Source organism: Pan paniscus, chromosome 18 (assembly GCF_029289425.2).
Source record: "Pan paniscus chromosome 18, NHGRI_mPanPan1-v2.0_pri, whole genome shotgun sequence".
NCBI classification, from domain to species: domain Eukaryota; kingdom Metazoa; phylum Chordata; class Mammalia; order Primates; family Hominidae; genus Pan; species Pan paniscus.
Window position 1 is genome coordinate 85941654 of NC_073267.2, and position 16654 is coordinate 85958307.

Genomic DNA, 16654 nt, shown 5'->3' on the forward strand with positions numbered 1-16654 from the left:
TAGAGCTGCACTGTTCAATACAGTAGTAGACACATGTGACTATTGATTGTTGAAATGTGACCAGTCCAAAATGAGAAGTGCTGTAATTGCAAAATACACATTAAATTTCAGAAGCTGAATGTGATAAAAATAATGTAAAGATATCTCCAAGAATTTTTATATTGATTTTTTTAAAAAATGATAGTATTAAGAGGAACAAGATCATGTCCTTTGCAGGGACATGGATGAAGCTGGAAGCCATTATCCTCAGCAAATTAACTCAGGAACAGAAAACCAAATACTCCATGTTCTCACTTATAAGTGGTCACTGAGCAATGAGAACACATGGACACTGGATGGGGAACAACACACACTGGGGCCTGTCAGCGGAGGGTGGGAGGATGTGTGGAGAGCATTAGTGAAAAGAGCTAACGTATGCTGGGCTTAATACCTAGGTGATGTGTTGATAGGTATGGCAAACCACCATGGCACGTGTTTACCTATGTAACAAACCTGCACATCCTGCACGTGTACCCGGGAACTTAATAAACAAACAATAAAATAATTTTAAAAAATGATAGTATTTTGAATCTATTGGGTTAAATATTAAAATTATTTCATCTGCTTTATTTTTCATAATATGGCTACTAGAAATTTTAAGATTGCATATGGTACGTGTTATATTTCTGTTGGTTGGCAAGGCTCTAAAGGCCCAAATTTCCCCTATTCCCAGTGCCTGGGCTATTGCTCTTCTGCATTTTGGTCTCTGTTGGTCTCTTTCTTCTCTTCCATTTCTTCCTGCCTCTCTTGTTCTACTATCAGCTGAAATGTCAACTCCTCCCTACAGCATAGGGTTACTTAACACTAATTTATCATTTACAATGGTAATAATAATATAATCATTTAGATTTATAATAATATGTAGCATTTTATTCTTCACACTAAAAACATGTTTCTTCTTGTAGCCACCTAACAGGGAGTTTATTATTAAACACATAGTAAAGCTCAATCAATATCTATTAAATGTTCTGAATTCTGATCAAACATCTAGCTGAAAACCCACAGTCTCGAATTTATCATCGCATTTCTATTGTTCCACTCGAGGGAGGAAGAGGTAAATAAGACCTTTAAGTGAGGTGCTGTTCTGAGTTTGAGAAAACCCAGCCTTCCCCTTCCCCTAACCTCCTAACCTGGTCATTAGGCCTCAGTCAAAGGGCAGAAGCAAGTTAACCATTGGGATCTGAAATCTCGCTTGTCTAATAGCGCTTCCATTGAATTCACAGATAAGTTGAGTAGAAAATTTTCTAGTGCATAAAAGAAATGCTGATGAGAAATATATTTTTTTATTGATGTGCAACTTTCTTTTTCCTTCGCAAAGAATCGTAGTCAATGTTACGATTGTTCCTTTCTTGTAAAAATGATGTCCAAAGGCAGGATTCTATTCATGCACACTGTCAATAAACATCCTTGATAAATGAGTGAAAGAAATCGGAGTATTCACTGGAAAGAATTTCAACCCCATGCTGACTTCAAGCAACTATAATTTAATGGAAACATCAATGACAAAATATTTCAATGGTCAATGTGCAGACCTCTAAATTATTAAATTCTCCAAGGTTGTGAAGGAATGGTAAAACTGTTTTCAAAGTGTTTTGGGTAAATCTGTTTTGAGAGAGTTGCCGCTTGAGGCACACGTAGAACAGCTTACTTTGTTCCCTTGTTAAAGGGTAATCGAGGAGCTTAGGGCATCATAAAGATGATCACCTCCCGTGGGGAACAGAAAATACTGTTTAACCTTTCACATTATCCATTCTGGGCACACAAGGGAATTACGCTTGCTGCTAATACCGGAGATGAGTAAGCCCTTACATAAACACACTGTGAACGAGTATTTATAAAGGCAGAGTTTATAGTGGGTTTTGGGATTAGGCATTAGTTCACATTCGCTGTCTTCCAACAGCGGACCCTACAGATCTGGATACTGGGTCCTCCACATTTGGCGCATCACGTAGAGCTGCGTGTATCGTAGCAAGGCGGCAGCATTGAGAGGCCTTGCCCAGAGAGTTATGTGATCAAGACAGGTTGACTTCACTTTCCTCCAACTTCAAGGATGACATCTAGCCTGTAAGGACTGCAACAGTTTGATGAAGCTAAACATTTCAGTTCCAACAAAAGAAATCAGTACATAATGTGCCCTGAATAATGGCATATATCGCCCATGTCAACTCAGAAAAAACATACGTTACACAATTTCTGTATTTAAAATTTTAAGGTCATCGTTTAAGTCAGGATTTCTCAATTTGGCACTAGTAACGCTTTGGGATGAATAATGCTTTTGAAGTGGGTGGGAGGGGTGCTGTCTGGTGTGTGGTAGGATGTTTGGAGCATTCTTGATCTTTACTCACTAGAAACTAGTAGCTATCCCCCCATGGGTTGTGACAGCCAAAAATGTCTCCAGAAATTTCCAAAATGTCTTCTGGGGAGGGGGCAAAATTGTCCCTGGTGAGAACCATTGACTTAATAATTAACAAAGTTCACTTACACATTCGTGCTTGTGTGTATGTATGTTTACACATTTGTATATTCAATCTTTATCAGGGTATACAGGCACATATAATCACATACAAAACATAACATATTTAAATACTAAATATATGAAATGAAATTTTGGTGCAATCCCTATCAGGGAAAGATAAGAGGGACAATAATCTTCTCAAATAATGTATTTATGCTCCAAGTTTTCTTTTTTTGAAGAGAAATTGCTTCAAATATTACTATGTTAATATAAAAGCACTCATTATAATTAAACAAAAAACAGTATTCTAAAAATGTTTGTTGAACAACTAAAATGAGCCAGATGCTATTCCATGGGTTTGGGCTGGGGGCAGAGAAACAAATGGATCCCTGCCCCTCATGAAGTAGAGGGGAGTCATAGAATACTTACGTAATCATGCAAACAAATATGAAATTAACCACTGTGACATGGGTTCCGAAGTTTTTTGTTGTTGTTGTTGTTGTTGTTGTTGTTGTTTTGAGACGGAGTCTCATTCATTCTGTCACCCAGGCTGGAGTGCAGTGGCGCGATCTCGGCTCACTGCCAGCTCCGCCTCCTTGGTTCACACCATTCTCCTGCCTCAGCCTCCTCAGCAGCTGGGACTACAGACGCCTGCCACCACGCCTGGCTAATTTTTTGTATTTTTATTAATGATGGGGTTTCACTCTGTTAGCCAGGAATGGTCTCGATATCCTGACCTTGTGATTCGCCTGCTTCAGCCTCCCAAAGTGTTGGGATTACAGGCGTGAGCCACCGCACGCAGCCTCTGAAGACAAGTTTTATGGTAGAGACACCCCCACCAAGGAAGCAGGTTCTAATATGTATGCTAGTATAACCACACATGTATCTTATGTCAATGATGCTCATATTATCATATAAATCAAAGGAGTGTTCATGAAATTTCAACAGAGTATTGGAATAGGTGGTTGGAATCAAGGGACAGGTATCTCAGTTATGCATGGAAGCAGACAATCTCTTGGCTTCAGGTAAGATGCCAAGAGGGAAATACTGGGGGTCAGGTTAAGATATCAATCCACAGGCTATCACAAGCAAGGTGAATACAGCAAAAAACAAAACAAAACAGCCAGGCATGGTCGCTCAAGCCTGTAACCCCATCACTTTGGGAGGCCGAGGCCAGCGGATCACCTGAGGTAGGGAGTTTGAGACCAGCCTTATCAACATGGAGAAATCTCATCTCTACTAAAAATACAAAATTACCCGGGCATGGTGGTACATCCCAGCTACTCAGGAGGCTGAGACAGGAGAATTGCTTGAACCTGGGAGGCGGAGGTTGTGGTGAGCCGAGATCACGCCATTGCACTCCAGCCTGGGTGACAAGAGCAAAACTCCGTCTAGACAAACAAACAAACATAAAAACCACATACACACACAAAACCTAACGCCTTATAATAAAAACTATGGTTGAAATGCATATTATACATACACATACTAGATTTATACAAGATTTTCAATACCAATTTTATTTTACTTGGGAGACTTTTAAGCTCTGAGCATAAATTTTCCTGGTCTTCCAAATAAGGAGAAACAATTTACATAAATAAGCATGAGCTATAGGGGCAGAATTATATTTACATTATAGGCTGTCTATTGAGTGAGTGCTTGAACCCCATGGAGGCTGAGTGGAAAAAATATCATGACAAAGATTAAAACTTTTCTTGATAGCTGGTAAGTTATTTCTCACTCCTGCTGGAGGTCCAGTGCAGGTTTCAATTAAGTAGTTGGGGGAAGGTCCTGGTTCACATAACCAGTCTGATGGAAACTCCACAATCTTGTAGCTGAACATTCTGGAATACTGAGACTCCTGAGTCATCTTGGCAGAACGGGAAAAGCAAGGAAGATCAAACTGTAGATCTTCACTGGCCATGTCACTGGACACAAAGGTTGCATGGTTGTGCCTAGCCGTGTAGGGGAGAAAATTAAATATCTGGAGAATATTAGGCAATTAATATTCTTAATTATCTAATATCTAAGTTAATTACCTAATTAAAATAATATTAATAGAATATTATTGATATGGTTTGGCTGTGTCCCCACTCAAATCTCATCTTGAATTGTAGCTCCCATAATTTCCATGTGTTGTGGGAGGAACATGGTAGGAGATAATTCAGTCATGGGGGTGGTTTCCCCCATACTGTTCTCCTGGTAGTCAATAAGTCTCACAAGATCTGATGGTTTTATAAGAGGAAACCCCTTTCCCTTGGCTCTCATTCTCTCTTGTCTGCCACCATGTAAGAAGTGCCTTTTGCCTTCTGCCATGATTGTGAGGCCTCCTCAACCATGTGGAACTGTGAGTCCATTAAACCTTTTTTCTTTATAACTTACCCAGTCTCAGATATGTTTTCATCAGCCATGTGAAAATGGACTAATGCAATTATACACATATATTTGCAGAAGTGTTTGTATTGTTTATGGCAGTGTTTGTATCTAGTACTGCAGGATCTGTCACAGTAACAAAACACAAAGACCCAAATGATCACCAATATGAACAGGTTAAATGCAATCAGAGGATGGAATACTATGGGGAAGACTCTTGTGTGCTATATAGAAAGAGTTAAAGGAAGTATTGTTAAGGACAAAAAAATAAGATATACTATAGTTGATAGTATGAAAACTCTGCTAGTGAGATTAAGGACTGAGGGTGAAAGGGAGACTTTATTTTATTTTACTTTAACTTAAGAGCCTTCTGTACTGCTTGGAGTACTTATTTTTTGAATTTTTCATTTTCTTTGTGCATTTAATCAAGTATTACTGCATTAATAGGTTAAGAAAACATAATGGTTGCATTTTGACTACTCAGAAGAGAGACATTATAAATGTGTAACAGTGTCACTAGAGCCCATTAAGAAATCACAGTGCATAAAGGAAAGAATCTTTAGAAGCAATACAAGCTCAGAGAAATTTTAACTTGTTCTCTTTCTTGAGCCTAAAATTGTTCAATGAGCTCAAACCCAGACTGGCATTTTGACCATCAATTATCACTGTATATTTATAGATATGCTCTTTCCCAGCAATTTCAGAAAGTTAAAGCAAATGTATGTAATCATTCTATTATTTGCCAGAAGATAAAGTGCCATTGAGGCTTCTGTGATCAAAGGAAAATGGTTCCAAAGATAACTGTGGCACTGGCTGATATTAAAATGTCGAAAGAATGAGCTTTTCAGATATAAATGTATATTTTTACTTTTAAATCTAGCCACATCAGGACCTAAAAAATATAACCCTTCATGTTTAAATAGAATTTTATTGATGCACCATCACGAGTATATTATTGGAATTATGTTTTGTAGGAGTGATGGGTTTGTCTTAGTCTTACACTGTCTGGTACAATTTGGACAAATTCTAAGCCTTAAGACATGCTTCCTCTGGTCACAAGTTTTCCTTTTTCACTTAATCAATACTTAGACTTTAGATAGAAATTCAGAGTCACTTCGTCAGTAACACCTTCTCTGACCCCAACACTGGGTCAGGACCCTCAACTGAGCAATTTCAGCATGCTTTACAATTTTCCTTTGCTGTGCTTATCACACTGACTAGTTAAGATTTCTGTTTGACATGACTTGCCTTTCTCACATGACTGTAAGCTCCAAGTCTGCTTTGCTTATTATTATAAACATATTTCTTATCACAGTGGCTGAAATTTGGGAGGTCTCAAAAGATAGCCGTTGAATGAATGAATGTAGGACAATGCACCTCTGTCTGTGTGCACACGCGTGCACTCGGATGCATCCCCTCCAGAGTAACCTACAAAAAGAGGCTGGACTACTACAGGAAGAAGAAAGAGTCACGTCTTCCCTTCTCATGGGCAAAGAACTCAAAGATAATTATGTAGTCTGTCGGGGCCTGTTCTGAACCATCCTGAAGCACTTGCCCAAGTCCAGCTGTGGTGCAATTTTTGAAATAATATCTCAGACTCTGGAAAACATGCTGCTGCTGAGCTATTGTGTCCACTAAGCTGTCCTGGTTCGGGGAAAAAATGGAGAAAGATAGTAGGATTACCTTAACCCCTGACAGTAGGAGTTGAATTTTTCTAAAGAGGAATGAGGGTTTAGACTGCTGGGCTTCAAAATCATGGTTTTCATCAAGGAGTATGTGACTAGTAAATAACAAAGATAATGAGAAATAGCAACGGGGGCCATTTTTGAAGACATCGTGGGAAGAACTTGGTCTTTTTTCTTCTCCTGAACTCTGTAAACAATTACATTAAGATAGGGTTTTAAGTTTCATTTATACTGTAATTTCTTTTAGATTTCCCTTAACCACCAATAAAGTCTATCTCTCACAGTCAGTCTTTCTCCCAGTGGTGGACTGAGGAACTGGGAACAAGGCTGTAAAGTGATGGCACTGTGCTGACCTCAGAAAGATCCCTGATCCTGGAGCTCCAGGCTAACATGGATCAAAGTTATCAGACACAGAGAGAGTTGTAAACAGATGACCTGAGTCCTGATGATGGTGGAGATGGTGGAGACGGTAGAGGTTAATCCTTGGGGATGACAAGAGAAAGTCAGTTAAAAGGTGTCACCCAGATTTACAGGAATGAGTGGGATTTTATTTAATTTAATTAATTAATTAATTAATTAATTTTTGAGATGGAGTTCTGCTCTTGTTGCCCAGGCCAGAGTGCAATGGCGCGATCTCGGCTCACTGCAACCTCCGCCTCCCAGGTTCAAGTGATTCTCCTGCCTCAGCCTCCCGAGTAGCTGGGATTACAGGCATGCACCACCACACCCGGATAATTTTTGGCATTCGTAGTAGACATGCGGTTTCTCCATGTTGGTCAGGCTGGTCTTGAACTCCCGGCCTCAGGTGATCCACCCACCTCAGCCTCCCAAAGTGCTGGGATTACAAGCGTGAGACACCGCGTCCGGCCATTGTTTCTTTTTTCTTTTTTCAAGACAATTTTGCTCTTGTTGCTCAGGCTGGAGTGCAATGGCACAATCTCAGCTCACCACAACCTCTGCCTCCTGGGTTCAAGCGATTCTCCTGTCTCAGCCTCCCGAGTAGCTAGGATTACAGGCACCCACCACCACGTCCAGCTAGTTTTTGTATTTTCAGTAGAGACAGGATTTTACCATGTTGGCCAGGCTGGTCTCGAACTCCTGACCTCAGGTGATCCACCCGCCTCAGCCTCCCAAACTGTTGGAGTCACAGGTGTGAGATTCTGTGCTTGGCCAAAAGGGATTTTTAAAAGGATATGTGGAATTATATGGTGAGAAAGAGGCTGCACTGAAAAGTTCTGATCAGGCTGTGTCCTTAGTAAAGAGTTTGAATTTCATTTTGCAACCAAAGTTGCATCTGTTGTTTCTGAACAGCTGTAAATTCTAATCAGTTGACGTGCAGAAAGATGATTCAAAAATCAGTATGTAGGGAGGGCAAGTCCACTGCTGAAGTCATTAAAATATAAGAGTAAGAAAAGCTGGTTTCTAAAAAAGGGAGATTGTTATTTCCTATGTCCTCTTGTTATAGGTTGGTTGTTTTTAATTACTAAAACAAAAATTTAAAAATTATCAACTTAGATAAGTTACCCGGTTGGGGAGGTGTATCTCTCATGTATCTAGATTTTACCAAAGGATACCTGTTTGTGATGTTACAAAACAGAAAAATAGAAAAACAATCTGTACAAACTTTGGGTTGATGTGTAAGGAAGAGCCATGCATTTCATCCGTTAGTCAACATCGAACTGCATAGTTGGGTCAACTGGTATCATGAAAAGAAATTAGTATAGTTAAAGTATGAGGCTTTCTTATACCACTGGAGGATGCGTGTGTGTGTGTTTGTGTGTGCACGTGCACGTATGTGTGTGACAGAGATCATATCTCCATCAAATTCATCTTTCCACTGGATTTAAAAAATCTAAATACTGTAGCAATGTTATTATCAGACAGAACATCCTTTCCCAATAATTGCTCTGCAAGAATTAAATGCTAGATCAGCAAACTTCTAGAGTATTCCGTCGATTTGCTATTATGCAAGATTATGCAATTTCTGTTAAGTGGTTCCCAGAGGCTTACAAAACGGGTTAACTTAGTCCTGAATGTGGATTAATTTATGTTTCCCAGCCTCATTTAGCCTTTTTAGTGTATAACATGATTAGTTCACCTAATATTTTTATATGATTTAAATATCAAGAAAATTAACTTTCAGAAAATGCTAATGCATTTCATATGTTTTAGGAGCTACAGCAATAGAGGTTTTGATATTGACATTTGCCATTTTTTGTTCTTTTACCTACAGATCTACTTTGATATGTGTGTATGTATGTATACACACATATATACACAAATATATAAACACACATACATATATAGGTATATATACATGTACATATTTGTATAATTGCTGATGACATGTAGGAAAGATTACTTCATGTTGCTAAGGAAGAGTTTCTCCTGTGAATAAAGGAAATAAACACTACAAATGTGGCAGGGGCGTTCAGTTGGAGTATCCTGTTAAGCAATATGGGTGCTTTATTTGGGCTGTGCTTTCTTGGTATATGGTTCTTTAAGAATATGAGAATATAGCAACATCAGCTAGTCCAGGAGCAATGCTATTAACCTGAATGGTCAGAGCAGTTGCAGACCTGGGAGCAGTTAATCAACTAATGGATATTTCTGTAGAGAGAAACTATCTAGTGAGGACATATGAGTTGTACAACACAAGTGGTCAGCATCATGAGTCCTCCACTCCAGAACTAAAATCCCTTTCTCTGTGTTACCTTGCTGCCTATCTGCATCTACCTTTTCTCCTCCTGTGCCAATTCACTACCATCCACCATCGACTTACTAAATATATTGTTTACAAAGTGACCTAATATAACTATGGAATAGAGGATGTTTATGAAGAAGACAAACAATTTTATTTTAAAATGTTTTACTCATATTCATGATTCATAGTGAAGCAAGACTGGTTTTTAAAACATTATAATACATTTTTCATTACTTATATTTTATAGTTTTATTTTAATATAAGAAACCATAATAAGTATAAATAATGACTCCGAATCTCACCACCTAGATAAACTCAGGAATCATCCTTTTTCTAGGTGGCATGACCTTAGACTTCCACCAACAAGGTAAAGGATATTATAAAACATTTTCAGAAGCCCTTTCTGAAATGGGAAAAATGGTGTTTCATTGTTGTTTCAATTTGTACACTTTTTTTTGGTGGAGGGGTCAGAGTCTTCACTCTGTCACCCACGCTGGCATACAGCGGCGTGATCATGACTCACTGCAGCCTCAACCTCCCAGGGTTCAAGCGATCCTTCCAGTTCAGCCTCCCAAGTAGCTGAGAGTGCAGGCACATGCCACCATGCGGGTTAATTTTTTGTAGAGAGGGGGGTCTCACTTTGTTGCCCAGGCTGGTCTAGAACTCCTGGGCACAGGCCATCTTCCCACCTCGGCCTCCCAAATTGCTGGGATTACAGGCGTGAGTTACCGCGCCTGGCCTTAATTTCTATCAATTTAATGGATGTTCTCTATTCTTATTCATTGGCCATGGCTAAAAATACTTATTGTGTCTAATTTGTGCTTTTAAATATGTTTGTGGGATACCTATATTTACATGCAACCCTCAGGATATGGAATAATTGTTTATATGTGTAACAAATTTTAACAGCTTATTCTTAACAATAATAGGTAAAATCTGAGAAAACGAATTGTATCATTCCTATATAGTATTCATGAAAACATTTTTAGATTTCCTTACCGACATGTAGAATGAAGCAGTAGTCTGTCAATCTGTTACAAACTAGACCAGTGGTTCTCCAAGTGAGGTTCGTCAGACCAGCAGGATGAGATCAGCTGGGAACTTAAAATTTGAATTCTGGGGTCCTACCCAACTACAAATCAGAATCTGGGGGTGAGACCCAGAAATCTGCGTTTTATTAAGCCCTCCAGCCAATTCTCATGTACCGTGAAGTTTGACAACATTTGGAGTAAACCAACGAGGAACCTCATGTAAAATGCTACTTAAGAGACTTTTTCTCACCCCCCACTGTAATGTCAATGTGCACATTTTCTTTTCTTTTCTTTTTCTTTTTTTTTTTTTGGCATCCAAAATCATTTTAATAGGAGAGTAGGATCCAGGGTTAGTTTTTGTAGCCTCAGCTGGCCCGTCAGCCTCTGGCGCGCTCGAACTTCCGGCCCTTGGAGCAGACGTAAGGTTTGGTGTGGCTGTGCGGGGTTCCCGGGGCCTTGCCAAAATGCCCGTACACCTTTCGGCCCTTGAGAAGACCGGAGAGCAGGACGGTGCTGCAGCCCTTGCGGGAGTCCAAGGCCAGTTGGTCGAAAAGTGAGGATCTTGCCCCCTGCCCTGAGGACGCGGCTGCGGGCCAGGTTGGTCACACTCAGCACACACACCTTCAGTTTGGGCACCTCCTGAACCCGCACGTCATCTCTTATGCTCCCCACAATCACGGCCGTTTTGTTTTCCCGGACAGGAAGCTTCACTCTTCCGGATCATCTGGGAAAGGGACAGAGGGGGCCGGTTGGTACGACTCATAAACAACCTCTTCAGCACAACCTGGTTGAATGTGGAGTCGGTTCGTCTGGCCAGAAAACTGCACAGCTTGACCAACAGCCTCAGGTAGATATCCTGGCTCTTGGGCTCCTTGCGCCGAACCTTTCGGTCCTTGTTGTGGCAGATGTCAGCTCCCATGATGGCGTCTCCTGCTCGGCCAGGTACGGAAAGAGAGAACGGCCAATGTGCACATTTTCTATTAAGACTTCTTCCTCTCCTCTCTCCCTTTCTTTTCCCCTCTCTCTTGCAGAAATTCCCTCCATTTGTGTCTTTATTTTTTAATCTTTCCGAGATAATAGCTTCACTAATGCATTGCTACATGTGGAGAATCTATTAACTTTTAAGATAAAAAGTTCATTTGCTAAATTCTCTCCATATGTTCAAACTCATAAAGTACTTGTTCTGATTGCTATGATACAAACAAAAAATCATATTACTCAATGTAGCATAATTTTAGGAATAGTTTTGTGGTCCTGCATTAGCACCGATTTTTGAACATGCTTTATTAAATTCTAAAATCTTGCACACTACATGTCACTGTGGTAGTTACAGTATATATCAAGATTTTTAGGTTAAAATCTTAAAGTAAAGCATATTTGTTCCTAAACGCAGTAAGAGGAATAAGAGCACTATTAATATTACTATTATGATTAAAATTGTTTCTGTTAATATTTTCATAAGACTTATCTCATTCAATTCTCATAATAATTCTATGAGGTAGGGCCCACTGTTATTTTGCTTTGCTGAAATATTCGTAAGTCTGCTGAAATATATACTACAAAATAGGACTGAAAAGAAAAACACTCAAATTTAAAATTTATTAAATTGTTAACTATTTAATTAAGTTCTACTCATCACAACGGATTCCAAATAGACATTAGATAAACCTAAAGGCTTCTAGTGAAGTAAAATATTATTAAACAATTTTCATATTTCAGTTTTATAAAATATGCATGTAATCTAACATTGTACTATATAACTTTTTTTAATAGGATTTTTATTTTACAAGGTTTTAACATGATTTTTTTTTGTCTATTTCAGTAATTAGTTGGAAAGGTAATTTATGTCCTAAAAAATTGTAACTATGGTGTTGTGAATTTGGGCATCTTCTAGGCTAGGGAGTTTTTGGACAACTCATAAAAGTTCTCTCTTTTTACTGCATCCAGTCCAACTCATCATTTTTTAAATGTTGAGGGGATTATAAATTCATGGCTTCAAAGAATGGTATCATACTTAAAGTACAATAAATAAGAAAATGAGTCGCATTCTCCCCAAAATTAATTCACTGTGGTTCTATTAAAGGTGATCAGAATTCAAGAATCATGTAAGAACATACTCCCTACTTAAGTGTTACTTTAGGAACTACTTTTTTTTTTTCTTTTTTGAGATAGAGTCTTACTCTGTCACCCGGGCTGAGTGCAGTGGCGGAATCTCAGCTCACTGCAACTTCTGCCTCCTGGGTTCAAGTGATCCACTTGCCTCAGGCTCCCAAAGTACTGGAATTACAGGTGTGAACCACTGAACCTGTCCTGAACTACTCTTTTCGAAGTATAAGGAACTATATTGACTTTTGCTGTAGAGTCTCAACTATTCAAAAAGCGATGTTAAAAAAATTGAAATCACTCATTTTCTCATTTGCAAAAAAGTAACTACATGGGATCTTTAGTATAAATACACATTTAGTAAAAACAAATGAGAGATGATACTTCCCACGCAAACTGGACTTTTTGGAATTAAAAAATTGAGATGGTTTGAATACAAATAAACTAAGACATCAAGGTTTCTATAAACTGTTACAGAATAGAGAGAAAACCTAAGACATATGATATCATCTTTTATGGGCAATTTCATCAATTTGTGTATGTAGTAGCACTCTAATGACAAAAAAGGAGATAGAACAAAATGATTCCACGGAATAAATGGACGTGATCCCGTGATTCTAGACTGATGAGACCTGACTTTCCTTGCAGAATCAATATGCACAATTTTATTCATAAGGAATATATTCCATTACATTCAGAGAAGTATTATTTATAAAATGAAATTTTTAGAAATGTCATGTGAGATAAGTCATGTGTGAAGTTAAGGGGAAGTTCAACTTGTAAATTTTTGCCTACTCAAAATTTACCCCAATCGTGTCTCTGGGGCATTCCCCAGTGAGTTAACTGGTAAGAAGCAGAGGGCTGCCTACCAATATGGCTGCCAGAGGGCCACACCTCCCTCCTTGACTCTGGCAATCAGCATGTGGGCATGCATCTAATATTTGGCTGACTGCTTACTCCACTCTCAGGCCTGGTGCTACTGAGCAAAGACAAGGGGACACCTAGGTCCACATTCTTGGCTCCTCAGAGCTGCCTTGAATTCTGTGCATTTTCTAACCTAAGTCCTTGGAAATCCCTTGGAGTTGACATTATCTTTCTACTATATTTCCGTATTGCTTATGGTCACCAGCATCATTTCTTTTGCTTGTAACCGAGACCTCTTATTTTGAAAAATATTTTGCACATATTTCTTAAGGGTTTACTATAGTTTTAGTAATGTGCAGATGTTGCCATTTTATTTACTAAGGAAAATCATGGCTTATGCCTCCAAAAATTTACAGTCTCCAGACGGAGGTGAATCAGTATGGAAAGTGCTACATCTATCATAATAAAATAATGAGTGTTAATATGCATTTTTTTTTTTTTTTTGAGACAGAGTCTCACCGCTCTATCGCCCAGGCTGGAGTGCAGTGGCGCCATCTCAGCTCACTGCAAGCTCCGCTTCCTGGGTTCACGCTATTATCCTGCCTTAGCCTCCCGAGTAGCTGGGACTACATGCACCTGCCACCATGCCTGGCTAATTTTTTATATTTTTAGTGGAGACGGGGTTTCACCCTGTTAGCCAGGATGGTCTCGATCTCCTGACCTCGTGATCCGCCCACCTGGGCCTCCCAAAGTGCTAGGATTACAGGCGTGAGCCACCGTGCCCGGCCAATATGCATATTAAGAAACCAAAAGATAATACAGAATTTCAGGGCATCTCAACAAAGTACCAAACAGTTTTTCACATATGGTGGCCTTGCTCTTACTGGGAAAGCTTGCAAAACAATGGTGTGTGTGCATTTGTGTGTAAATTTTTTAAAAAATAATCATATATATAACTTTCTTGAAGCTACCCAATCCAGAATATTTAAAAAAAAAAAACCTGAACTGCTGTCTCCAGGTAACAAATATAATTTGAAAAGAAGCTTTAAGATTAGGATTCAGTGACTAATTTCTGCAATAAAAATGAAATCCATCCATTTTTTCTCCTGCATTTTAATATCTGATAAAAATTTTTCATTTTAAATACTAACTATTCAAGTCTTTTCAAGCTTCTAAAAGACTGGAAAGTTAATTTTCCAAATGTGCTGATGAGCAATTGCAAAGATTAGTTTACATAATCTATGTTCCTGGTGGCAGAAGCATTACTTTCTATTTAATACAATGAAACAGGTATTTTTAAGGCATTTTTTTTCCTTTATAAAATCTGAACTTAACACATACCACGTGTGAATATAAAATAAAAACAAGTGTTTGTTTCTGCAAATTTCATCTGAAGTAGAAGTTTTAACTGCCAACTCTGAATCCAGGTTCAATAGTGAAACATGGATACATGCTCACAAATATTAAGATTTCTGGCATTTAAAACTTTCAAAGAAACAATAATTTCATAGTCTTTTAGGGAGCTGAGTAGAAGGAGTAATATAGGAACTTTTTGGATTTGGTAATGTTTAATCTATAACTAAATTTGGAACTATATCATGTCTTCTCCAAAATAACATATTATATCTTATTCCTTAATAGGAATAAGAAAACATTTTTGATTTTGAAAATGATATCTAGGAATAGATAAAGTGGATACAGAAGTGTTCAGGTATTTTAAAAGTACTATTTTTTCATAATGTAAAAAGTTGCAGAATTGGAGGTTGATAAAACTCAAATGCAAAACTATTGGCCACTGCAAATCACCTAGAATTACTACCTGGGTAAAACTTGTTTGCATTCCCCATCAGTGTAGAGACTAAGTCGCTGTGAAGAAATGAATGGATATTTTGAATAGGAGACGGGCGACTTAAAAAAAAAAAATCTCCCCATTGATTAGGGCAGCCTTGCTGTGGAAAGAAGTGGCACTGTGGTGAACCTTAGAACATCCTGAAATATTAGGTACCTGGGCAGCAAAGGAAGTTTTGTGAGGTCCAAAATACACAATCTCTCAGTATTTGGTATAGACAATGGATGACCATGAATTGTCTAATAACAGCATATCCATATCCTTCATATGGGCAATTCCAGAGATTCTCTACTTTTATCCCTAACCTTGCCACAATTGAGTAATTTTCAGAATCCAGTCTGAATTTCCAGTTAAAAATGTTGCATTGATCAACCTGATTTATCTCTTTTCAAAACCCCACTGCAATAATAGAAACGGAATTTTATCATTATAAAGGCACATGAGCATGTATGTTCCCTGCAACACTATTCACAGTAGCAAAAGCATGGAGTCAACCTAAATGCCCATCGGTGATAGACTGGATAAAGAAAATGTGGTACATATACACCGTGGAATACTATGCAGCCATAAAACAAGAATGAGATATGTCCTTTGCATGGATATGGATGGAGCTGGAGGCCATTATCCTTAGCAAACTAACGTAGGAAAAGAAAACCAAATACTGCATGTTCTCACTTACAAGTGGGAGCTAAATGATGAGAACTCATGGACACATACAGAGAACAACACACACTGGGGCCTTTGGGAGGGTGGAGGGTGGGAGGAGGGAGAGGATCAGGAAAAATAACTATTGGGTACTAGGCTTACTACCTGGGTGATGAAATATTATGTACAACAAACCCCCATGACAAAGTTTACCTTGGTAACAAACTTTCACATGTACCCCTGAACTTAAAATAAGTTAAATTAAAAAAGAAATACAGTGGAAAAAAAAATAGTGGAAACTGGTGTTGGGGAGGGGTATTGGGGATAGAGAATGTATGGGAACTCGGTACTTCCTGTTCAATTTTTGTGTAAACTGAAAACCTCTCTAAGAAATAAAGTCTACTAATTTAAAATAAAAACACAACCAAATCAAACCATCAACTAACATGGAAAAAGAAAAGAGTTCTGAGAGTCCACCACTGAATAAAGATATTGACAGCTTTACTGGGAATCAGAAGGTGACTGAGGAATGGTGATTAATTTAAAAACCGAGTAACTAGGCCGGGTGCAGTGGCTCACGCCTATAATCCTAGCACTCTGGGAGGTCCAGGTGGGCGGATCACCTGAGGTCAGGAGTTCAGGACCAGCCTGGCCATGGTGAAACCCTGTCTCTACTAAAAATACAAAAAATTAGCCAGGCATGGTGGTGCGTGCCTGTAATCCCAGCTACTTGGTAGCCTGAGGCAGGAGAATCGCTTGAACCCGGGAGGCAGAGGTTGCAGTAAGCCGAGTTCGCACCATTGCACTCCAGCCTGGGGCAACAAGAGCGAAACTCCCTCTCAAACAAACAAACAAAACAAAACAAAAAAACAAAACCAAAAACAAACAAACAAACAAAAAACAGAG

General features: G+C 38.8%; 1 protein-coding gene and 1 pseudogene across 1 annotated transcript in view; one reads left to right on the forward strand and one right to left on the reverse strand.

Annotated features, from left to right (window-relative positions):
- The window catches only part of CNTNAP4 (contactin associated protein family member 4), a 619686-nt gene that overhangs the window by 280457 nt on the left and 322575 nt on the right, over window positions 1-16654 (forward strand). The gene's annotated exons all lie outside the window — the stretch shown is intronic.
- LOC100986192 (large ribosomal subunit protein eL18-like) lies at window positions 10638-11403 on the reverse strand (annotated as a pseudogene).